At 43.0% G+C, this 26,012-nt stretch overlaps 1 protein-coding gene across 2 annotated transcripts in view; it reads left to right on the plus strand.

The window, feature by feature from the left end:
* Window positions 1-26,012, plus strand: part of zbtb20 (zinc finger and BTB domain containing 20) — a 480,443-nt gene that overhangs the window by 429,462 nt on the left and 24,969 nt on the right. Inside the window, exon 3 of one of the 2 annotated variants that reach the window (XM_080780624.1) lies at window positions 11,676-11,798. The exons of the other annotated variant lie outside the window; for it this stretch is intronic. The gene's annotated coding sequence lies outside the window, so the exon portion shown is untranslated. The remainder of the gene's footprint in view (window positions 1-11,675; window positions 11,799-26,012) is intronic. 2 annotated transcript variants of the gene reach the window in all.

Here is a 26,012-nt window from a genome sequence, read left to right on the forward strand (position 1 = left end):
AGACATTTAGATGGTGTCAAAGGTCATGTCTTACTGTTAGGATCCGACACGAATTTGTACCTGATGGTCAGGATTCATTTTATTATCCCCTGAGCAAGCAGGCCGGCTCTATTAGCTCGGTGGTAAAAGAAAAGAAAAAAAGAACGGGTTCAAATCCGGGATAGAAGAGGAAAGGTTTACATAGTGCAGCAGTTATAAGCCACATACGACGAAAGGCACACAAATAGCAGATCTACAAGCTTATAGAGGGTATATGCTGCTTTGGGCTATTTTTTTGCTGTTTTTATTTATTTTTTGACATTTTATTTAAGCCATATTTTATTTTAAAGGTTTGGTCTATATTTATAATGACATGCACCAGAACATGCAGGACGCGTTTGGGTTGAAGAAAGTTGGTTAACCCGAATCTGCCGTTATCCTTGTAAATATAGCCCTAGCATGTCTGTAATCACCAGATGATAGTTTTTATGTGCGTGTCAAAAACCATGGGTTTTTTTTATTGGCGGAAAAAAGAAAACAATATTTTTTTCGATTCTACAAATGTCATGAGGTTTTTCAGAAAACTTTTAGGATTTATAAATCCTAAAAGTTTTCTGAAAAATGTTCTCATGTTTCAGTGCACGGTACTCAACCTTTGATAATGTCTAAAGGACACCCAGAATTATCTGTATTTTTGGCCGCAGACCCCCATCTGAAAATATGTTGTTCCAGGGACCCCCCCCCCACCCCCACCCAGAAGCAAAGATTTGAGTTAAAAACGTTCGCTCTGAAATAATATATATTCAAACATTTGTGCCACATTTTCACGATTAAAAGTTTTTCAGAAACCTTAGGTCAGGATTTAGAGGCGTTTTTAGAACCGGCCTTAGGCCTAAATGGGTTAAATACATAATGCTTAAAACACAACCCACACCAAAATGGGTTGAAGAAGTGACGACTATGATGACGACCATAAAAACCGGTTTTCAGAATATTATACCCTTGACGGTCGAGGCTTAAGAGCACTGATGTTTTTTTTACTAAAGCATGCTGGTTGGTACTTCGTAGTAGTGTGAACAAGTTGGCAGCCAAACTTTTTATGTAGAAATGTGGAGAGATGTAGCAAGATCGTTGAGTTGCATTAGTGGCCCCAGTTGGAATGTAACAAAAACAGTGTGCGCGCGTGCACCGCGTGCACACACACACAGAGACAGACACACACACACACACACACACACACACACACACACACACACACACACACACACACACACACACACACACACACACACACACACACACACACACACCCCACAGTCCCACACACACTGCTAGTGAAGATAGGACAACAGGCAATTTGAAATACTGGACATTCAAATGTGGTGGTGGGGAGAGAAAAAAACCACACTATACCTACAGTATATGTTATACTTTTTTGCATTCTTCATAAACAACAATAAACATGATGTTGTAAATCAGTTATTTGAAAAACAGCTAACTCCAACCCCCCCACCCCCACCCCCTCACATTTCCCACATAGTCTCTGTCGGTGGGCCGAAACCTCATATCTCCAAAACTGTTACTTTTTCTCTCCCAAAAAGTATCAGATCGACACAAGGTCGTTTGATGCTTCTGTGTGACGCTGTGTTGGGGCGTTAATTTATGGGGGGAAAAAAACAATATTGACCCTTTTTGGTGTTTTATAAGCATTAGGTTATGCTTTAGCTATTTAAAAATAGCAGATCTACAAGCTCATAGTATAGTGCGGCACTCGGTGCCGCACTATACTATGAGCTTGTAGATCTGCTATTTTTGAAAAAAACTTGAAAATGTGGCCCAAATGTTTGAATATATATTCTTACAGAGAGAACGTTTTTTAACTCAAATCTTTGCTTCTGTGTGTGTGTGTGTGTGTGTGTGTGTGGGGGGTCAACATATTTTCAAATGGGGGTCAGCGGCCAATTTCATATATATTTGGGGTTCCTTGACATGAAAATGTTTGAGAACGACTGACACATAGAAACATGTTTTTTTTTTTTCAGAAAACTGTCAGGATTTAGAAGGTATTTGTAGAATGGTCCTCAAGTCAATATGGAGTTAAGAGGTTTGTGCCTGGACAGCGTCAGGTCAATATGGAGTTAGGAGGTTTGTGCCTGGACAGCGTCAGGTCAATATGGAGTTAAGCGGTTTGTTCCTGGACAGCGTCAGGTCAATATGGAGTTAGGAGGTTTGTGCCTGGACAGCGTCAGGTCAATATGGAGTTAAGAGGTTTGTGCCTGGACAGCGTCAGGTCAATATGGAGTTAAGAGGTTTGTGCCTGGACAGCGTCAGGTCATTATGGAGTTAAGAGGTTTGTGCCTGGACAGCGTCAGGTCAATATGGAGTTAAGAGGTTTGTGCCTGGACAGCGTCAGGTCAATATGGAGTTAAGAGGTTTTTGCCTGGACAGCGTCAGGTCAATATGGAGTTAAGAGGTTTGTGCCTGGACAGCGTCAGGTCAATATGGAGTTAAGAGGTTTGTGCCTGGACAGCGTCAGGTCAATATGGAGTTAAGAGGTTTGTGCCCATGGACAGCGTCAGGTCAATATGGAGTTAAGAGGTTTGTGCCTGGACAGCGTCAGGTCAATATGGAGTTAAGAGGTTTGTGCCCATGGACAGCGTCAGGTCAATATGGAGTTAAGAGGTTTGTGCCTGGACAGCGTCAGGTCAATATGGAGTTAAGAGGTTTGTGCCTGGACAGCGTCAGGTCAATATGGAGTTAAGAGGTCTGTGCCTGGACAGCGTCAGGTCAATATGGAGTTAAGATGTTTGTGCCTGGACAGCGTCAGGTCAATATGGAGTTAAGAGGTCTGTGCCTGGACAGAGTCAGGTCAATATGGAGTTAAGAGGTTTCAGCCTGGACAGCGTCAGGTCAATATGGAGTTAAGAGGTTTGTGCCTGGACAGCGTCAGGTCAATATGGAGTTAGGAGGTTTGTGCCTGGACAGCGTCAGGTCAATATGGAGTTAAGAGGTTTGTGCCTGGACAGCGTCAGGTCAATATGGAGTTAAGAGGTTTCAGCCTGGACAGCGTCAGATCAATATGGAGTTAAGAGGTTTGTGCCTGGACAGCGTCAGGTCAATATGGAGTTAAGAGGTTTGTGCCTGGAGAGCGTCAGGTCAATATGGAGTTAAGAGGTCTGTGCCTGGACAGCGTCAGGTCAATATGGAGTTAAGAGGTTTGTGCCTGGACAGCGTCAGGTCAATATGGAGTTAAGAGGTTTGTGCCTGGACAGCGTCAGGTCAATATGGAGTTAAGAGGTTTTGGACAGCGTGATGTAAGGAGGGGAAACAGATCCAGCCTGTAAAAACTCAACCCAAGGTCGGAGCAAACAAACAAACACCAGCATATTATTATACGACATACTGTAACTGTATGGCATTAATATACCATTAAATACATTAACCTCTTCAGACCTGAGGATAATTCTACTAAGACCTTCTAAATCCTGACAGTTTTCTGAAGAACCCTATTTTTCTATGCCAGTCGTTTTCAAACATTTTCATGTCAAGGATCCCCCAAAAATATATGGACCCCCCCATCTGAAAATATGTCGCCCCCCCCCCCCCCCCCCCCCCGAAGCAAAGATTTGAGCTAAAACGTTCGCTCTGAAAGAATATACCGGTATATAAAGATTTGCACCACATTTTCACAAATTTTCAAAAATAGCAGATCTACAAGCTCGTAGCGCGGCACACAGTGCTTGTAGATCTTCTATTTTCCAATAGCTATAAAGTTAAAAAAATAATGGTTAAAACACCTAAAAGGGGTTCCCGCCCAGAATGGGTTAAAATGTCATATGTACGTAACAGTATAGGGAGAGGCTCTTCCAGTGCACTGCATGCAAATATGGCTCCATTGTTCAAAAGCCAGACGTTTACAGTTTACACACTGTATATATATATGAGACCAATATTACACATAAGTACCGCAGAAGCGTTGTGCACTCATGATGAAATCGCTGTGAAATCCCATGGTGCGACTGTAAGCCTGGCTGCCTGGCTGGCTGGCAGCACGGACGGTCACCTTTTCAAGACTCCAAAAGGTGTCGAGGCAGAAGCCACATTTAAACCTTTTCTTTCTTTTCTTTCTTTCTCATAAACGAACGCCCTACTTCCGCCGCTTCTGAATTTTAAACCTGAAAAGTTACAGTTTTGGAGACGATATGAAAAAGTAAACGGATAGTTGGATTTTGTTGGATGTATGTACATTTCAAAAGTAGTCCCTTGTGTAGTAGTAGTGTGTTAATAATAATAATAATAATAATAATATATACGATTTATATAGCGCTTTTCTGGGTACCCGAAGTCGCTTTACAGAAAGAGGTACAGACATATTTATTAGAAAACTATTTAAAAAGGTTTAAAAAGGTTAAAAACTAGAAATCAAAATCAAAAGAGGGACAAACAAGAAGGGGGTGTGGGGGGTTATGTAGGGAAAGCCAGTTTGAAAAGGTGGGTTGAGTGTGCTTTTTAACATTTCGAGGGTGGGGGGGCAGCTCTGATGTGAGTTGGGAGTGAGTTCCAGAGAGAAGGGGGCAGCCTTTATACAACTTTAACCGTAAATATAAAGAAAATGACGGTTGTAAATCTGTCACAGGGCTTGTTTGAGGTGTAGCAAAAAGGGAAATGGACGTGACGTTGTTGACATCCTAAAACACTTCATATGAACTCTGATTCATCACACACTCTTAAAGCCTTCATTTCATTCATACTTCTCCGTCCACAATATCCAGCCGAGCAGATCCACACAGAGCGCTGCAGAGGATGTGACGCTTCACCAGCCTTTCCGCTCTGCCATTCTTCTCTATTATAGGCCGTTCTCGATTGAAATTAAATAAATCAGTCACGAAGGAAATTAAAAGCTTGTGTCGTTTGATATACAGTATAGAAATGGGGGGAAAGTGTCAAGTCTTTAAGCTATATCATTTTGGGACTTAAAAAAAAAAAACACTGCTAATTTGTATAACATACAGTTATACAGCGAAATGGATCTATTTTCGCTATACTGTAACGTTATAGAAATTGTATATATACAAGCTCACAATCGTGAGCTTGTACAGTAGATAGTTTTTGAAAACAGGGACGCCCGGTTGAATGTGATTACGCTAAACCCTTGCGGTAGATTTTTATACTTAGACACATAACATTGTATTAAATGAAATGCTGCAGAAGTGTTATTTGTATAAAATGTATGCTTGATGCCTGCATGTAGTTTTTTCCCTGTGGATATCGTAGCTATAGCTTCCTACTAGCAGCCACATACTGTACAAAGCCACACGCCCCATACTGTACAAAGCCGATCGAAGGTCACTTTGTTATTGCGTCACCAATATCGGTGAAAACAATCGGGATTACTTTGAGATCGGTATACCGATGCCGATGTGGCATTTTTTTCTAAACACATTTTGGGGCGGGAACCCCTTTTGGTGTTTTAAACATTATGTTATAATAATTTAGCTAATGAAAAACAGCAGATCTACAAGCTCATAGAGCGCCACCGAGTGGCGCGCTACGAGCTTGTAGGTCTGCTATTTTTTAAAGAAATCGTGACAAATATTTATTTCAGAAGACTTAGAAGGATTTAGAAGAAATCTTTTAAAATGTGGAGGTCAGGCCTAAATGGGTTAATCAATGAACTACAGTGTCACGCAAAAGCATCAAAAGTATGCAAGCTGGACTAGCTGCATCTTGACCTTTTCCTTCTGCTACTCTTTTCTTTGAAAAGTAACAGTTTGGGACACAGAGGCTTCCAACAGACAGTCATAGACAATATGGGAGATGTGAGGGGGTTGGATTGAGCTGTTCAAACACTGATTTACAACAACATGCTTATGAGAATGCAAAAAGTTTAACTTATACAGCAGGTCGTGTTTCTCCACATGATTTGAATGTCCAGCATTTCATTCAAATTGCCTGTTGCAGCATGGCTGCTGGCTGCACCACCTGTGTGTGTGTGTGTGTGTGTGTGTGTGTGTGTGTGTGTGTGTGTGTGTGTGTGTGTGTGTGTGTGTGTGTGTGTGTGTGTGCCTGCGTGCGTGCCTTTCTTTGTGTGTGCGTACACGAGAGGGAACGTTTGAAATGATGAAATGTAATCATCAACATCATCATCATCATAATGTCAAATGTTAGCCTTTCTCTTCTGCTTCCACGTGTTGATGTACAGTAATAATGGTAACTTACTGAGTCTGTATATTTATGCTGTGATTTACAGTAGCAGTGGTGCATTAATGTAATTTAATCCAGTAATTAAAAAAAGCAATATATATAATATATATATTTTTTTTTAGTCACATGTTAGACACCCTACATGCGTGCGTGCACGCGGCCGTGTGCACGCGCTTATTAGTCTTTTCCTCTGCTCAAAACGGGACAAACCAGGATGTTTATAGGAGATTACAAAACTTTAATCCAAGATGGCGCCGGTAATCCGTTGTGGCGCCGCCATCCGTTGTGTTGTGAGCCCCATGTGACTACAGAGCAAGGATTGCATCACTTCCTGGTGGGCCAATTAAGGGCGGGGTCCTCTAGTGGAATCGGTTAACATTACAGGTGTTTGTGGGGGTGCTTTGGATGTCCGTAGACGTGATATAATGCTGGTATAATACCATTGGCCCTTTGAGTATTTAATTGTTACCAGTATGTTTAAAACCAAACCACACCAAAGGGTGTGGTTGGGACAAAACGTTCTTTTAAGGTAAACTACAACAATGTAACCTTCAAAAAACACTTTGTCCCAACCCGACCCTTTGGTGTGGTTTGGCTTTAGAGTCAGATTGATATCCGTTTGGCCGATATAAGCCATGATTAGACTTTGATTCTTTCATATTCTTTTTTACGACATTGGAATTTGGCAAAGTATACAGTCAGCCAACGTGTGCCAAAACACCACATCCAGCCAGGCATTCCTGGCTTGGGCACGGCTTTACAGGTGTGAGCTTGTAGATTAGGCTATTTCCTTATAAACATTAACTTGAAATAGAAACTTTAAATCAAAGTCTTTCGTTCTTTTTTTCAAATTGACTAGAACATTCTGCACAGTATCTATATGGCATTCGGCGGGCTCTGGTTATGTTGCTAATAGTGCTACGGTATGCTAAACCAAAACCCTAGCATGGTCGTCACGATGCGGGCTTATTATTATCATACAATGGAGAAGTTCAAGGCATTCCTATCGTCGGAGTATCGGGAGTTCCAATTCAGCTGTTATAATAATAATACTGTTTACTATATGGGCTCCGTCTCCAAGGGAACTTGTCTCTGACTAACCCTGAACACAGTTTGTTCCACAGGCCGTGTGTGTGTGTGTGTGTGTGTGTGTGTGTGTGTGTGTGTGTGTGTGTGGCGCTGCCCTGACCATACTGTAAGACATTATCTCTCCTACCTACGGTATCTCTACAGTATGAATGAGCTTGCTGTTTTCAACGCTGCGGTCATGAGTCAAATGACGACGAGGCACACACACACTGTGGAATCTCCTGCGTTCGGAGCTGTGTTCTCTTAGAGCTGAGATTAAGGGCCTCATGTGTTGCTTACTGGAAACTGTTGACATAATTACAATGAATGGTAGTTTAATGGGCCAGAGCAGCTATACATTTACATGGTTGGTTGTTATACAGGGCATTCACTTCTAGTCATTCTTACTAGTTGCCTGGTTTACGAGTCAACTACTATAGTACTAGTTGTTTAACTAGCTATTATGTAAAATATATATATATATATTTGTACATTTAACAACTTTGTACATTGGTGACTATAACTATAATCTACCTGATCTTGAGGCCTACAAAATCGTGGAAACCCCCGATTTTCTTATCAACTAGTCGACTAGTACCAACAAGGTAGACTAGTGGATTTACTAGTCGACTAGTTGAATAGTGGACTAGTTGAATAGTGGACTAGTTGAATAGTGGACTAGTTGAATAGTGGACTAGTTGAATAGTGGACTAGTTGAATAGTGGACTAGTTGAATAGTGGACTAGTTGAATAGTGGACTAGTTGAATAGTGGACTAGTTGCTTAATGCCCTAGTTGGTTGTACACTAGTAACACTACCTTTGACTTTGCTCAGTTCATATTGAACCATTATTAAACCATTTTGGTGTTTTAACCCATTCTGACCGGGCACCCATTTTGGTGTTAGCATCATGTTATGCTTTACCTATTGAAAAATAGCAGACCTACAAGCTCATATCGCGCCACCGAGTGGCGCGATACGAGCTTGTAGGTCTGCTATTTTTTAAAGATTCGAAGAACGACTGACATTTTTAGAATCTGATCTCAGGTCAGAATGGGTTAATCAGACCAGTGTGTGTCCAGTGGAAACCTCGTATGAATCTGATCTCAGGTCAGAATGGGTTAAGCATTCTGTTCTACTTCAGCTATTGAAAAATAGCAAAGTCGTTAAAATGTGGCGCAAATCATTGAATATATATTTCAGGGATAACATTTTTTACTAAAATATTTGCTTCAGGGGGGGGGGGGGGGGGTCCCTGAAACTACATATTTTGAGATGGGGGGTCCGTGGCCCAATATAGAGATAATTCTGGGGGTCCTTGACATGAAAAAGGTTGAGCAACCACTGACATAGAAACAGGTTTTTCAGAAATGTTTTAGGATTTAGAAGCCTTTTTTCGACGTCAGTCCTAAATGGATTAATTGTGGTTTGATATATAGCCTATATGTATGCCTCTTAGTAGAACATATATAAAGCTCTTACAGTCAATCTGACACACACACACACACACACACACACACACACACACACACACACACACACACACACACACACACACACACACACCCCGTCTGATATCTTTTATTGCATTGTTATAAAAGCAGGGAAGTCAGAGTCTTTCCGTTCACTCTCACCTCTCTTGTGAAATGCTGTGGCTGGGTTTCTTGGACGTGTCTTGCAACATAATTCTATATGGGGTTTCTTTTATTCTCCTCCTCTCTCTCTCTTTTCTAACCCATTCTGACCTGAGATCAGATTCATAACGAGGTTTCCACTGGACACACACTGGTCTGATTGACCCATTCTGACCTGAGATCAGATTCTAAAAATGTCAGCCGTTCTTTGATTTTTTCAAAAATAGCAGACCTACAAGCTCGTGGCACCCCACTCGGTGGCGCACTATGAGCTTGTAGATCTGCTATTTTTCAATAGCTAAAGCATAACATGATGCTAACACCATGATGGGTTCCCGTTCAGAATGGGCTAACCGAAGGCCGTGCATGTTATGTTACAGTATGAGATTGAAAGTGTATTTTTCAAATGAGCATTTTATTTTGAATAGTGAAGAGTTCTAGCAGATAACCGTTATACATACATTATGCCCACTTTTCTTTGGCACGTTGTACCAAAAGTACTCCTAGGATTCTGCACGTTTTCGACTAAAGAGACAAGCTGAGAGATAATATGCGTCTCTCTCAGCCGCGCAGGTCAAGTCGTCAGGTCAAGAGTCTAGTGCTCATTAGGAGAGTTTGACATGCAGAACACTTAACCCATCCTGGGGCGGGAATTAACCCCTTTTGGTGTTTTAAGCATTATGTCCTACTTTAGCTATTGAAAAATAGCAGATCTACAAGCTCATAGCGTGGCACCGAGTGCCGCGCTATGAGCTTGTATCACACTAAACCCAAGCGTTTAGGTTATAAACTGTTTTAAACACATAATTTGTAACACTTTTTAAACGTGTCACAGTGTTTAGATTATAAACAGAAGAACATGTTTAATCCCAGTAACACTTTTTAAACACATAAACGTGTTTAGTTTTTACAATCAAAGTCAGTCATATAGGTGTTTAGAATTTGAACACTAGGTGTTTTCGTGAGGTGTTTGAGTGAACTCGTGTTCTACTGTATTGTATGAATATTAATAAACACTTGGCATTTTATTATTACACACATGGTGTTTAGGTTTAAACGCGTCACATGTTCCAGGGATTTACAGTGATGGGTCTGCTATTTTTGAAAGATGGTGAAAAATGTGGCCCAAATGTTTGGATATATATTCTTTCAGAGCGAGCTATTATTTTCAGATGGGGGGCTCGGCGGCCAATTACATATATTGTCGGGGGTCCTTGACATGAAAATGACTGAGAACGACTGACACATACTGTAGAAACATGGGGTTTTTCAGAAAACTGTCAGTCTCGGTCAGAAACGGGATGAACCCAGCAGGTTACATGAAAAGCCAAACCGGCAGAACCATGAGACTTAACAGCTTCTGGTTGCAACACATGCATACGGTCCGCTGTTCTGACAGAATAATGTCCATAATTTAACCCATTCTGACCTGAGATCAGATTCATACGAGGTTTCCACTGGACACACACTGGTCTGATTAACCTATTCTGACCCGAGATCAGATTCTAAAAATGTCAGTCGTTCTTCGATTTTTCAAAAATAGCAGACCTACAAGCTCGTAGCGCGCCACTCGGTGGCGCGCTATGAGCTTGTAGATCTGCTATTTTTCAATAGCTAAAGCATGACATGATGCTAACACCAAAATGGGTTCCCGTTCAGAATGGGTTAATATTGTTGTGTTTTGACGTTAATTAATGCTATACTAGTATACTTGATCATACTACAACGTCGCATTAAAAGCATCAAAAGTATCGGATCCGCGAGCTCGAAAAAGCGTTTCTGAGCTTGTAGATCTGCTTTTAACAGTTTCAGGCCCGACAGAGACGATAATAATAATAATAATATGGCTGCTGTCGGGTGGAAATATCTCACATGTCCAAAAACCTGTTACTGCTCAGAATTCAAATTAACAAAAAAGTACCCCAAAAGAGCAGATCTACAAGTTCAAAACCTGCGACACATTTTGAGCTTCTAGAGTGGCAATTATTTTTGTCTGACACTGTATATTATTAGGTTAAGGTAAATGCATTTATTATTATTATAGGACAAAGTCACACATTAATTTACAAAAAAGAAACATCAAATGTAAAAATATGACCCATGTGGCTGCACTGCATGGGGTCAGCGTGACAATAATAGATGGCTCATAAATAATATTGTAATGAGCTAATAATACGATATAGATAAACTGTACTTCATAGCAGCCTTGCACCGATATAAATACACACACAGAAGGTACTGGAAAGTCCCCCAACTATACCCCCTAAATGTTAATTTGTTATTAACCCAGTCGATTAAAAAAAAGGGCTTCTAAAAATCCTAACATTTTTCTGAAAAAAACCCATGTTTCTATGTCAGTGGTTCTCCATATTTCATGTCAAGGACCCCCAGAATTATCTGTTTTTGGCCGCGGACCCCCATCTGAAAATATGTTGTTCCAGGGACCCCCGAGAAGCAAATATTTTAGTTCAAAAATGTTCGCTCTGAAATATATATTCAAAGATTTGCGCCACATTTTCACGACTTTTCAAAAAATAGCAGATCTACAAGCTCATAGCGCGCCACTCGGTGGCGTGCTATGAGCTTGTAGATCTGCTATTTTTCAATAGCTAAAGTAAAACATAATGCTTAAAAAACACCAACAGGGGTTCTCCAGTCCAGAATGGATTAAAGGGGATTGTTAACTCTTTTCTCACTTGAATTCATGGATATGTTTTTTGTTTTGTTTTATATAAACATATTATTCCCGAAGCCAATAATTTGAGGAGACTCTCTCTTGTGTCCCCATAGGGAAACAAAGGAGGCTCTCCGTGTCTCCATAGGGAACCACTGCTGCTGGACATCGAATTATTGGCTTAGGAATGCGACAAAAGCCGAAAGAATCTATCCATGAATTCAAGTCTACGTCGTGGGGTGAGTGAGAGTGGCACAATGTATAACGTTCTTTTAACCCATTCTGACCTGAGATCAGATTCATATGAGGTTTCCACTGGACACACACACTGGTCTGATGAACCCATTCTGACCTGAGATCAGATTCTAAAAAATGTCAGTCGTTCTTCGATTTTTCAAAAATAGCAGACCTACAAGCTCGTAGCGCGCCACCCGGTGCCGCGCTATGAGCTTGTAGGTCTGCTATTTTTAAATAGCTAAAGCATAACATGATGCTAACCCCAAAAGGGGTTCCCGTTCAGAATGGGTTAATGAATAAAATGTCAGTGTGTCCAAATCTATTATGGTACCAAATACCCCCTGAAGAATCAAATCAACGTTTTCTCTCTTTTTTAAAATAGCACATTTCCGACGACCAACCAAGGTCGAACCAAAGTGCTGAACGAGAACAAAAATAAGATGAACATGTTGAAACTTTGCGTGCCGTGTCTTATATGAGCTGTGTGCCGCGACCTCTATTCCTTGAAAGGGTTAGACTACCTTAATGCAATATAATTATTATATAATTTGTGGTGTTTGTTGTACAGTATAATATTGTCTCCCTGCTCTTGAGACATTATTAAGATTGTGTCAAAACGTCACCTCTCACCTAGACACACAGATCTGACACAGATTCTGAGGTGATGGTCGAGAAGATTAAATTTCTCCACCTGAGCAAGAAGACTGAAGTATAGAGAAAGTGTAGCTCAATGGTAAAATAATTAATAAAAAGTTAAAAAAAAACACAAAATAAAGTCTCAAAGCACTCAAATCCGGGGAGGTGCAAGAGGACAATCGCATATAATAAGTGCAGCTTTTAAAGAGAGATTAATTATGTTATTAATTCCATTAAGACGTTTCATTTCTTAATCCTTTCTGAACGGGAACCCGTTTTGGTGTTGGCATTATGTTATGCTTTAGCTATTGAAAAATAGCAGATCTACAAGCTCATAGCGCGCCACCGAGTGGCGCGCTACGAGCTTGTAGGTCTGCTATTTTTTTAAAATCGAAGAACGACTGACATTTTTTACAATCTGATCTCAGGTCAGAATGGGTTCATCAGACCACTGTGTGTCCATGTCCACAGTGGAAACCTCGTATGAATCTGATCTCAGGTCAGAATGGGTCAATGTCATTGTATTTCCTGGATTTGGCAGATGGCACGAAAATTAGGCAATAGGAGCAGTTATGTTCCGTGGAATTACGTTGTGGCCAAGCCCAAGTGTGAATTTCCATGTGAACAGAAATGTGTATAGGCTGTGTGTGGGTGTGTGTGTGTGTGTGTGTGTGTGTGTGTGTGTGTGTGTGTGTGTGTGTGTGTGTGTGTGTGTGTGATGGTGTGTGTGATGGTGTGTGTGCGTGTGTGTGTTGTTGCCTAACGTTGCAAGCTGAAGAAACATGTTGCATCATAAAAAACCTTTTGCAAAGTCCATTTTGTACTTCGTACCAGAACACCATTGTCTCTTTTTACAACTTGCATTGTGTTCTTTTTTACTGCTCTCTCACACGCAACAAACAAACAACCACACCTATTTAACACTAACTGGACGGTTTGGTGTTTTTCGGCAGGTTACCGCGGCCGTTACCGTTGTAATATAAACCCGTATAAACGGACCGTTTGTTAGTTTGTTTGAAGGACAGGTGGTTATTATTATTAATATATATATCTTGCTTCCGTTCCGACTAGAGAGAGAATCCAGTTTTCTTCCTCCTCCTCCTCTGATAAAAAAAAAAGTGCACGGTCATGCTGTGCCTTGAGCTCCCTCGGTCTCGCTCAATAGTGTGTGTGTGTGTGTGTGTGTGTGTGTGTGTGTGTGTGTGTGTGCGTATGTGTGTGTGCGTGCGTGCGTGTGTGTGTCCTCACATGCGCCCTCACATGCACAACGCACTGACAATCACTTTACTCGTCTCTAGAGTGAACTACTGCAGTCGTCCTTTGATGATAATAATAATAATAATAATAATAATAATAATAATAACAATAATAATATGGTCCCCACTCCTTTGGAGGGGTATTGTTTGTCACTGTACGGTACATTTGCACATGTATACCCATCCTAACTATTAACCCATTTTTGACCTGAGATCAGATTTTAAAAATGTCTTCTACACATCCTGACAGTTTTCTGAAAAAGCTATGTTTCTGTGTCAGTCGTTCTTTGATTTTTCAAAAAATAGCAGAGCTACAAGCTCGTAGCGCGCCACTCGGTGGCGCGCTATGAGCTTGTAGATCTGCTATTTTTTTTCAATAGCTATAAAGCATAACATAATGCTAACACCAAAAGGGGTTCCCGCCCCCAAAATGGGTAGTGGTCAGCCCAGTATTTGTATTATGTAGTTTCCATCGCTGCTGCTACTCTCTCGATGTCTTTCACCTTGGGCAGACTGGCGGGCAAACCCGCGCCATGACAAGACACAACAGGTCACCGTCTACGACAATAGAATGCAGCCCAACGCCTGATCCCCGTTCATAAACCCCCTGCACCGTTTTATGTTAACCGACGCACGCAGCCACAGACACAGCAACGCATACGCAAACTGTCCTACGAGCACGCAACGTTTATTAGGGTTATTTATGGCTGGCAATGGCGGCTGAAAGGTTTAGTTTATTTTATAACTGTTTAGTATAGTAGCTTTAAAAAGAAGAGACAGGGAGACAGACGGCTTTGGATCCCAAGGTAAAAGTGGCCGGCGCTTTGGGATTGGATCGCCTTCTGGCTTTGGGTCAAACTGTCCTTGAGCGAAAAGACACTGAACCTCCGTAACGTCTGCCGACGAGGATACAGTAGAGACGTTGTAACGATTATACCAAGATCGGAAAAGCTGCCGAAAAATCGGTATCGGCGAAGTATGCCGGTCCGTGCCATTACGATAACCATGTGATTTATCATCACATGTTGATATGTCACTTTACAGTCATCAATTATTTTGTATTTCAGTTGATGTTGCACTACCTGTTTTATGCTCTTACTGTACTATTTACATTATTATTATTTTTAATTTTTTTATGTTCGGAAAGGAGTAGGGAGAAGTAAAAACAAACGTATATAACCCTATATCACTTTATAACTTATCTCAGCTTCATCGCTTGATGTCAGTACATAAATACCAACATGGTATAAACTTAAATAAAATAATTCACAGAGAAATTAAGTACATAATTAAATAATGTAATAGTGTAAGTCATATATTTATATGTATATGCTCTATAATGTATTCTATTATATATATATATATATATATATATATATATATATATATCATATCATCAATCACACTAAAACTAAAACGACTAAACTAAAATAGGAATTTGCTGCCAAAAACAAACACTGCCATCCTGGCCAATCACAGCGCGTCCTTGCACAAGTGCACACTGGCCAATCACAGCGCGTGTCCTTAGTTTTTAACGCAAACCTCTGCGTGCAAACCATGGTGGCCTTCCACCGTTGTTGTGCCAATGTGTGTGAATGTGATGCATGTTGATTGAATGTATGTGAATGGATGAATATGATGCATATTGATTGAATGTTTGTGAATGGATTAACCCATTCTGACCGGGAACCCATTTTCGTGTTAGCACTTTACCTATTGAAAAATAGCAGACCTACAAGCTCATATCGCGCCACCGAGTGGCGCGATACGAGCTTGTAGGTCTGCTATTTTTGAAAAATTCGAAGAACGACTGACATTTTTAGAATCTGATCTCAGGTCAGAATGGGTTCATCAGACCAGTGTGTGTGTCCAGTGGAAACCTCGTATGAATCTAATCTCAGGTCAGAATGGGTTAATATGATGCACATTGATTGAATGTCTGTGAATGGATGAATACGACACATTTGCAAAGAGCTTTGAAAGGCGCTTTAGAAATGCAGAGCCCGTTTGGGAGCAGTGCGAGCTACAGTATATTGACGGAGAATGGATTTCTTTTGTTTTTCATAGTTATTTAGTGAATATCAGACCAGGCTTTTCTCTTTTTTTTTTGTTAGTTTTTTGGCCACACGGTCGTCCTCCTCCTTCCCCTTTTAACCCATTCTGACCTGAGATCAGATTCATACGAGGTTTTCCACTGGACACACACTGGTCTGATGAACCCATTCTGACCTGAGATCAGATTCTAAAAATGTCAGTCGTTCTTCGAATTTTTCAAAAATAGCAGACCTACAAGCTCGTATCGCGCCACTCGGTGGCGCGATACGAGCTTGTAGATCTGCTATTTTTCAATAGCTAAAGCATAACGTGATGCTAACACCAAAATGGGTTCCCGGTCAGAATGGGTTAAAAAAAGAAAATATCTTTCTCCAGTTGCTATGGACACCTGTGCGCCAAATTGATGAAGTCTTTCATTGTGAAATATTTGCTTCAGGGTTGGAGACACTTTTCAGACATCACATGAGTAGTCAAATGGGTTATTTTTCATCCCCCCGCTCCTCCCCCCCCCCCCCCCTTGTGAGAAGCTCATTTATAACACATTTAGACCTTTTCTTTCAAAATTGTATTCTATAAATCATGACTGTTTTCTGAAAAACCTGATGTTTCTAATAATCAGTGGTTCTCAAACCTTTTTTTCACGTCAGGCCGGAGCGCCCCACCCACCCACAACCCGCCGACCCCATCTTAACCCATTTAAGACCCGATTTAAGACCTTTCACTTTGAAAGAATATATATTCAAAGATTTACACCACAATAATTTTTTACGATCTTTCAAAAAATAGCAGACCTACAAGCTCATAGCGCGCCACCGAGTGGCGCGCTATGAGCTTGTAGATCTGCTATTTTTCAATAGCTAGATTATAACATAATGTTTAAAACACCAAAAGGGGTTCCCGCCCCAAAATGGGTCAAACCATTTTTTTGTTCCACCCTCTCTAGAAGCAAAGATATGAGTTTTTAAAAAGAATCGCTGCGAAAGAATATATATTCAAAGATTTGCGCCACATTTTCATGATCTTTCATGATCCACAAGCTCAAGAGCTTGTGGATCTGCTGTTTTACAACAACTAAAGTTTAAAAAAAATGGTTTAAAGTGGTTAAAAAAAGTGGTTGAGAGTCCATTGTTCTGCCGTGCCAGCAGATCAACAAACTTCACATGTTGGAAGTGTTTATTCCTTCTCCTCATTATGCCTCAGAAGGATGGCACAACTCCTAAAGCATACTGTATGCTTCTGTCATCTATTGTCCACATCAACGCTGGCATCCACATTTTGGACAAGTCGCCATTTTTCAACACACACACACACACACACACACACACACACACACACACGCACGCACGCGTACACACACACACAGACAGACAGAAGAAAAGATAAATATCCATTCTACAAGCTCGTACGTAGATGGGTCTATTCGATCACTATTCGCCCTACTAGTATACAAAGTGTATATATCTCTAGGTCCAAAGTGGTTCTAACTTAAGAAACATTTAACTATACTCAAGAGCTATATTATAGCATATGTTTAATAAGCTTTTGAATATTTGATTTGAATTCATATCTCCTATTATTAACCCATTCTGAACGGGAACTCATTTTGGTGTTGGCATCATGTCATGCTTTAGCTATTGAAAAATAGCAGATCTACAAGCTCGTAGCGCGCCACCGAGTGGCGCGCTACGAGCTTGTAGATCTGCTATTTTTTGAAAAATCGAAGAACGACTGACATTTTATAGAATCTGATCTCAGGTCAGAATGGGTCAATCAGACCAGTGTGTGTCCTGCAGTGGAAAACTCGTATTAATCTGATCTCAGGTCAGAATGGGTTAACCTAGAGCATGTGCTGCTGATGAATGAAATGCAAAGAGAGAGAGGGGAAAAAACAAAATGGCCGGTATATTTCGGCAAAGTAGATTATCCGGTCGTCTGCTAGTGTCGAGCCAGATAATCTGGAGTGGTTTCGGTGCGGTGTGTGAGTGTTTAGTTTAGTTTGTTTGTTGTCATGTACTGTACTATACTGATTCACCCCGAGAGTCACTTCTTCAGTCAGAGAAAGAAGAATACACTGCTCTTTTCTCTTCACGCGTGTTGGTTATGTTGTGCTTGTTTGGTTAAATTAGATTTATTAGTGGTCAGAGGTCACATTTATGCCACAGGATGAAAAGCCCTGGCGTTAAGCCATTTTGTGCGGGAACCCGTTTTTGGTGTTAGCATTACGTTGTGCTTTATAGCTATTGAAAAATAGCAGATCTACAAGCTCGTAGCGCGCCACCGAGTGGCGCGCTACGAGCTTGTAGGTCTGCTATTTTTGAAAAATCTAAAAAAACGACAGATTTTTTTAGAATCTGATCTCAGGTCAGAATAGTGTGTGTCCTGCAGTGGAAACCTTCGTATTAATCTGATCTCAGGTCAGAATGGGTTAAAGCGCCGTACACCTCTCCTAGACACACGGACGACAACGTGGGCGGCCTACAGGGCTCTCTCTCTCTCTCTCTCTCTGCCCATTGTGTGCTCCACAACAAACACTCATCTCTTATACCGCCATGCTTAACAAGTATACACAAGATATACCGAGACGTGATAACAGTTACAGTTAAGCTGGAGGTATCCAGGAACCTCTCTCTCTCTCTCTGTCTCTCTCTGTCTCTCTCTCTCCCCCCAAGTCACAATCTGACAAGAATCGTTACATTTGGAAGTGTGAGCACGGAGTATGTGTGTGTCTTAGTTCTAACGGAATAGAAGAGTTGTTTGTTTGTTTTCACTTATTTAATATTTAAAAATGATGCACAAGGTCGATATAGAAAATGTGATAGAAATGCCCCCAAAGGGGTTTGAGAAGTGGCATAATATTCTCCAGGAATGTTTGTACATTCATATACACACATTAGCTCACATTTAAGATGTTAACATTTAAGTGGTTTGGAGAAAAAAAATATATATATATTTTTTTAATCTCTCTCTTAATTCCTCTCTCTCTCTCCAAACAAAATCTCTTCCGAGAAAAACAAAAAAAAAAGTGTAAATAGTTGAATAGTGTGAATTGTCTTTACAAAGCAGAGAGAAAGAAAAGAATGCTTGTTTTAACCTCAAGGACAGGACAGAAGAGTTGAGGAGGTGGCAGTTTTTAATGGGCTGCTATATTATCTGGAGGCATTCCATATTCTAATTCTTAAGACAAGACCTGTTCTTCTAGTTGCATGTGTTGCGCCGTGGCGCTGTGCCCTTATCAAACGCCGTATTCCTCCTGGATGATTCGATTCCACTGCAGGCCAATCTCTATGTCCTATAATAACTGCTAATCTATGTCCTATAACTGATAATCTATATACAGTATGTCCTATAATAACTGCTAATCTATGTTCTATAACTGCTAATCTATGTCCTATAACTGCTAATCTATGTTCTATAACTGCTTCCAAACGGCACGGCAGATATCCGTACTTTGATCCATGTTGTTGTGTAAACTATATAGAGCAAAAAAAAACAGATCTTCAAAAAGATTTGCAAAAGATTTTCAAAGGAAACATGAGTGAAGAAAGCTGATCTGTACAAGCTTGTACAACCCGTCACGTAACATGTTGTGGGCTTATAGATCTGCTATTTTCACCGATGGAAGCATATTACCTATAGAGCTAGAGGGATATTTAACCATGTTTGTGACTTCAAGCTCCATTTGAACCATGTTAGATTCATTGAAAACACCCGTCCTTGGTTCTGATGGTTGATGGGGCCGTGATTTAACATTTAATAATTTGACTGTTACGTGTTTATTATACAGTCAAAGAGAAAACATTAACCCATTTTGGGGCGGGAACCCCTTTTGGTGTTAGCATTATGTTATGTTTTAGCTATTGAAAAATAGCAGATCTACAAGCTCATAGCGCGCCACCGAGTGGCGCGCTACGAGCGGCGCGCTACGAGCTTGTAGGTCTGCTATTTTTGAAAAAATCGAAGAACGACTGACATTTTTAGAAACATAGCTTTTTCAGAAAAAACTGTCATTTTCAAACAAACAGACATTTTTAGAATCTGATCTCAGGTCAGAATGGGTTAATGGTGTGTCTGTTCTGTTTACATCAGCGTAAATTCTCTAATATGATTATTTATTTTTTGCATAAATGGTGGGTTTTTCCGCATGAGAGCAATTAATAAAGGTCAAAGGTGAATCAATTAAAGCCGGCAGGGAGGGGGGGGGGGGCGGGTACAGTTGTTTTTCCAACCATCGCCTCTAAAGTGCGCGGCGGGCGGCGTGTGGGTGCATTAAATGCATTATGTGCCTAATTCTCCCTGTTTGCACTTCATGCTACTGTACAGCCGTTTATAATGCACTTAAATGTAACAAGAGATAGATACAGTACTCTGAGCGACTCGATAATTTAACACATTCTGATCGGGAACACCGTTTTGGTGTTAGCATCACGTTGTAGCTTTAGCTATTGAAAAATAGCAGATCTACAAGCTCGTAGCGCGCCACCGAGTGGCGCGCTACGAGCTTGTAGGTCTGCTATTTTTTTGAAAAAAACGAAGAACGACTGACATTTTTTAGAATCTGATCTCAGGTCAGAATGGGTTGATCAGACCAGTGTGTGTCCAGTGGAAACCTCGTATATGAATCTGATCTCAGGTCAGAATGGGTTAATTATAGGCGGCAGTAGGGTTGACGGCAAAGAGGTGAATTCTCCCTGTTTGCTCTGCTTGATTTGGTGTTGGTCGAGAGTGAAGCGAGAGACAACTGTTTTTACTGCAGGGTATACATATTATCCCATTCTGACCTGAGATCAGATTCTAAAAAATGTCTTCTACATCCTGACAGTTTTCCATTCTGACCTGAGATCAGATTCTAAAAAATGTCTTCTACATCCTGACAGTTTTCCATTCTGACCTGAGATCAGATTCTAAAAAATGTCTTCTACATCCTGACAGTTTTTCATTCTGACCTGAGATCAGATTCTAAAAAATGTCTTCTACATCCTGACAGTTTTCCATTCTGACCTGAGATCAGATTCTAAAAAATGTCTTCTACATCCTGACAGTTTTTCATTCTGACCTGAGATCAGATTTAAAAAAATGTCTTCTACATCCTGACAGTTTTCCATTCTGACCTGAGATCAGATTCTAAAAATGTCTTCTATGTCAGTGGCTCTTCGATTTCTTCAAAAATAGCAGACCTACAAGCTCATAGCGCGCCACTCGGTGGCGCGCTATGAGCTTGTAGGTCTGCTATTTTTCAATAGCTAAAGCATAACATAGTGCTATAACACCAAAATGGGTTCCCGTTCAGAATGGGATATTCCCACAAGTGGAGCAACACTTTGTCACGTCAGAAAGATAACAGACGTTTGTTTGTACCAGTGCGAAAATGTCATTTTTCAGAAAAAGGTAAAGATTAAGTAGTGTGTCGTGTGTGATATATATATTATATATACAATACACGGTATTCATCAAAGATAAATGATACATATACATATCTCATGCACACACACGCACGCACGCACACCAACAGACCATGTGTTTTTTTGTGTATAGGTTACAGGGAACAAATGTCCCTGCTTCAATGAAGATCACTTGCGCTTGGGGTGCAAATTGTGAATAAATTGGTGATTTATATTAATATACCAGACACACGAGTAGGGGTAGCGAATGCAATCCAGTTGTTAAGCATTTCAAACAAAATCCATAAATTACCATGAATTAAGGTCCACCGGCACACACACAAAAGCGCAAGTGGAATACATACGGTTATGTAAATGTCATGTGTCTTTTTGAGAACCCCCCCCCCACAGATAACGGGTGGGTTTCATCTCCAGACCCTCATCAACACATAGATAGACGTTGACACAATGCATCCAGAGCCTCTTTATCCCATTCTGACCTGAGATCAGATTCTAGAAACGTCTTCTACATCCTGACAGTTTTTATTCTGACCTGAGATCAGATTTAAAAAAATGTCTTCTATGTCAGCCGCTCTTCGATTTAAAAAAAATAGCAGACCTACAAGCTCGTAGCGCGCCACTCGGTGGCGCGCTATGAGCTTGTAGATCTGCTATTTTTCAATAGCTAAAGCATAACATGATGCTAACACCAAAAGGGGTTCCCACCCAAAATGGGTTATTTGGTGGTGGTGGCCGCGATATAACGGCCCCCGGATTTTATATAGCGGGTCGATCGCCGCGCACAGGTGTCGGACGGGGGGGGGGGGAATAGCCGATCTGCAAGGTCGCAACGAGGTGGCAGGTTTGCGTTCCGCGCCGTTGTTGTGACCTTGTAGATCGGCTATTTACTCTGTCTGTCTGTCTGTCTGTCTGTCCGGACTTAAATCATTCTGAACGGGAACGCATTTTGGTGTCAGCATGATGTCATGCTTTAGCTATTGAAAAATAGCAGATCTACAAGCTCGTAGCGCGCCACCGAGTGGCGCGCTACGAGCTTGTAGGTCTGCTATTTTTGAAAAATCGAAGAGCGACTGACTGACATAGAAGACATTTTTGTTGAATCTGATCTCAGGTCAGAATGGCTTAAATCAGCTCTCTGTAGATCTCTCTCTCTCTCTCTCTCTCTCACCCTGGTGGGAATACGTATGCATGTAAAGTGAGCGTATATTATTTTGTAAAGCCTCGTTTTGCATATTCAGGATGTATATTATACCCGGCCGCACACCACGTGCGTGTCTGATACCGTCTCCTATTTATTTCACGAGCACGCCCCCCGCCCCCAAACCCCCCCCCTCTCATGTCTGGGTCCCCCCCCCCCCCCTCCAGACACACCCACCCACCCACCACCCTTGATTAAACTGATGTCCAATTCGATGCAGCATATTTCATGAGGTTGTCAACCAATTCTAGGAAGCTCTGATTAACGGCAAGCCTGACTGAAGATGATGCCCCCCCTCCTCTCTCTCTCTCTCTCTCTTTCTGTCTGTCTGCCTCTCTCTCTCTCTCTCTCTCTCCCTCTCTCTGTCTGTCTCTCTCTCTCTCTCTCTGCGTGCGTGTGTGTGAGGCTGTGTCTCTTTGTTGTGGTGGCAGGGAGGCAGGGAGGCAGGCAGAGCGGGGCTGCTGTGGCAGAGTGGAGCCGGTGTGCGTGGACCATTGTGTGTGTGTGTGTGTGTGTGTGTGTGTGTGTGTGTGTGTGTGTGTGTGTGTGTGTGTGCGTGGACGGACCATTGTGTCTGATTCTCCAGCAGACAAACTGACCTCTGGGGGATTTTATTGACAGCCTGACTTTCCCTCCGTGGAGAGAGACAGACACACACACACACACACACACACACACACACACACACACACACACACACACACACACACTGGGAGGAGAGGCTGGAGAGAGAGAGAGAGGCAGGCAGACAGACAGACAGACAGACAGACAGACAGACAGACAGACAGACAGACAGACAGACAGACAGACAGACAGACAGACAGACAGACAGACAGACAGACGCACAGACAGGCAGGCAGGCAGGCAGGCAGGCAGGCAGGCAGACAGGCAGGCAGGCAGGCAGGCAGACAGACAGCGTATAAATTCAGAGAAATCGACATAAAGATTGAGAGGACAGATTTTTGACGAGACGCTTGGCTGCGCGCGTGTCGTGTAGTGTGTGTGTGTCTTGTAGTGTGTGTGTGTGTGGTGTGTGAACTGTGAAGGAGAAACGTAAAATGTTATATCAGGGATGATATAAAAAGTGTGTGTGTCCTGTGTGCATGCGTGCGTGCAGGTGTACGTGCGAACGTGTCTGTGTGTATTTCTAGACAGACACAGAAAGACAGAAGGAAGAAAGGACAGAAAGAGAGAGAGATCCCCCCCCCCCCCCCCCCCCCCTCCCATCCCCCAAAAAATAAAATAATTTGCCTCCGGGTATGGAGGCAATAAGAACAGAAAAGAAAATGGCCGCCTCCTCCTCCTCCTACAAGGATCTAATTAATTTTGAAGGATCATCAGCCCCCTTTAGTTCAAGGCAGGGTACAGAGGGAGGGAGGGGGCACGGAGCGAGAGAGAGACACAGACACAGAGAGAGAGAGAGAGGAGGAGAAGGAGGGGAGAAGGAGACAGACCCCTGGGCTGATTAGAATTCACTGCAGGTAGGAGCCGGCTGCTGTTCACCCACTGTGTCACAGCTAAAATGGAATCAGTGAGAGCGCCGCTGACTGGCAGGCAGTCTGGGGCAACCCAAGCCCAACGCCTCGCCTCCATGCCTGTAGTCTCCTCTCCTCTGTCCTCCATGCCTCTCTCCTCTGTCCTCCATGCCTGTAGTCTCCTCTCCTCTGTCCTCCATGCCTTTCCCCTCTCCTCTCCTCTCCTCTCTCCTCTCTCCTCCATGCCTCCCCTCTCTCCTCTGTCCTCCATGCCTGTAGTCTCCTCTCCTCTCTCCTCCATGCCTTTCCCCTCTCCTCTCCTCTCCTCTCTCCTCTCTCCTCCATGCCTCCCCTCTCTCCTCTGTCCTCCATGCCTGTAGTCTCCTCTCCTCTCTCCTCCATGCCTTTCCCCTCTCCTCTCCTCTCCTCTCTCCTCTCTCCTCCATGCCTCCCCTCTCTCCTCTGTCCTCCATGCCTGTAGTCTCCTCTCCTCTCTCCTCCATGCCTTTCCCCTCTCCTCTCCTCTCCTCTCTCCTCTCTCCTCCATGCCTCCCCTCTCTCCTCTGTCCTCCATGCCTGTAGTCTCCTCTCCTCTCTCCTCCATGCCTTTCCCCTCTCCTCTCCTCTCCTCTCTCCTCTCTCCTCCATGCCTCCCCTCTCTCCTCTGTCCTCCATGCCTGTAGTCTCCTCTCCTCTGTCCTTCATGCCTTTCCCCTCTCCTCTCCTCTCCTCTCTCCTCTCTCCTCCATGCCTTTCCCCTCTCCTCTCGCCTCCATGCCTCCCCTCTCTCCTCTGTCCTTCATGCCTTTCCCCTCTCCTCTCTCTCCTCTCTCCTCCATGCCTCCCCTCTCTCCTCTGTCCTTCATGTCTTTCCCCTCTCCTCTCGTCTCCTCTCTCCTTTATGCCTCTCCTCTCCTCTCTCCTCCATGCCGTTCCCCTCTCCTCTCCTCTCTCCTTCATGCCTTTCCCCTCTCCTCTCCTCTCTCCTTCATGCCGTTCCCCTCTCCTCTCCTCTCTCCTCCATGCCTTTCCCCTCTCCTCTCCTCTCTCCTCCATGCCTTTCCCCTCTCCCCTCCTCTCCTCTCTCCTCTCTCCTCTGTCCTCCATGCCTCTCCCCTCTCATCTCCTCTCTCCTCCATGCCTGTCCCCTCTCTCCTCTCTCCTCTCCCCTCTCTCCTCCATGCCTTTCCCCTCTCCTCTCTCCTCTGTCCTCTCTCCTCCATGCCTTTCCCCTCTCCTCTCTCCTCTGTCCTCCATGCCTGTCCCCTCTCTCCTCTCTCCTCTCTCCTCTGTCCTCCATGCCTTTCCCCTCTCCTCTCCTCTCCCCTCTCTCTCCTCTCTCCTCTGTCCTCCATGCCTTTCCCCTCTCCCCTCTCCCCTCGTCTCCTCTCATCTCCTATCCGAGTACAGCTCCTTTTGTTGGGCCCACGTTTCACCTGACTTTACCCCTCCAGGCGAGGTGGATTTGCATGTCTGGAAGGATGGTGGTTGGTGGCCGAGGCTGGGCTGGGCCGGGGGTGTAAATATATATGCTTTGCATTGTCTCGGGAGTTCGGAAGAAGGCCTCGGCCCTGTCTGTCTGCCTCCCTGTCTGTCTGCCTCCCTGTCTGTCTGTCTGTCTGTCTGCCTGTCTGTCTCCCTCCCTGTCTGTCTGTCTGTCTGCCTGCCGTGGCATCGGGTCTCGCTGTTGCATCATAAGCCGATCGCGCCATAAAATCGTTTTAAGGGGAGCAGTGCTATGGTGTCAACAGTCTGGGGCTGAGCGCCTGTGTGTGTGTGTGTGTGTGTGTGTGTGCGCCTCTGTGCATGTGTGTGTGCCTCTGTGCGTGCGTGAGTGCCTCTGTGCGTGTGTGTGCGCCTCTGTGCGTGCATGTGTGTGTGCCTCTGTGCATGTGTGTGTGCCTCTGTGCATGTGTGTGTGCCTCTGTGCATGTGTGTGTGCCTCTGTGCGTGTGTGTGTGTGTGTGTGTGTGTGTGTGTGTGTGTGCCTCTGTGCGTGTGTGCGTGTGTGTTTGTTGGGACGAATGTTCCGCCTCAGCTGGATCAGGCATATTTACCAAATTATCTGTGATTTAATGGGTTTGGTTTGTTGGTTGTTATCATTTTCCCATTGTTTGTTTTTCCGCTGACCAATAAATATACTGAAAGGGGATGGAGGGAAATAAAGAACATGTCTAATATATCACATAAGACAGGC

The sequence above is a fragment of the Protomyctophum bolini genome (assembly GCF_963924005.1).
Source record: "Protomyctophum bolini genome assembly, chromosome: 13".
Taxonomy (NCBI): Eukaryota; Metazoa; Chordata; class Actinopteri; order Myctophiformes; family Myctophidae; genus Protomyctophum; species Protomyctophum bolini.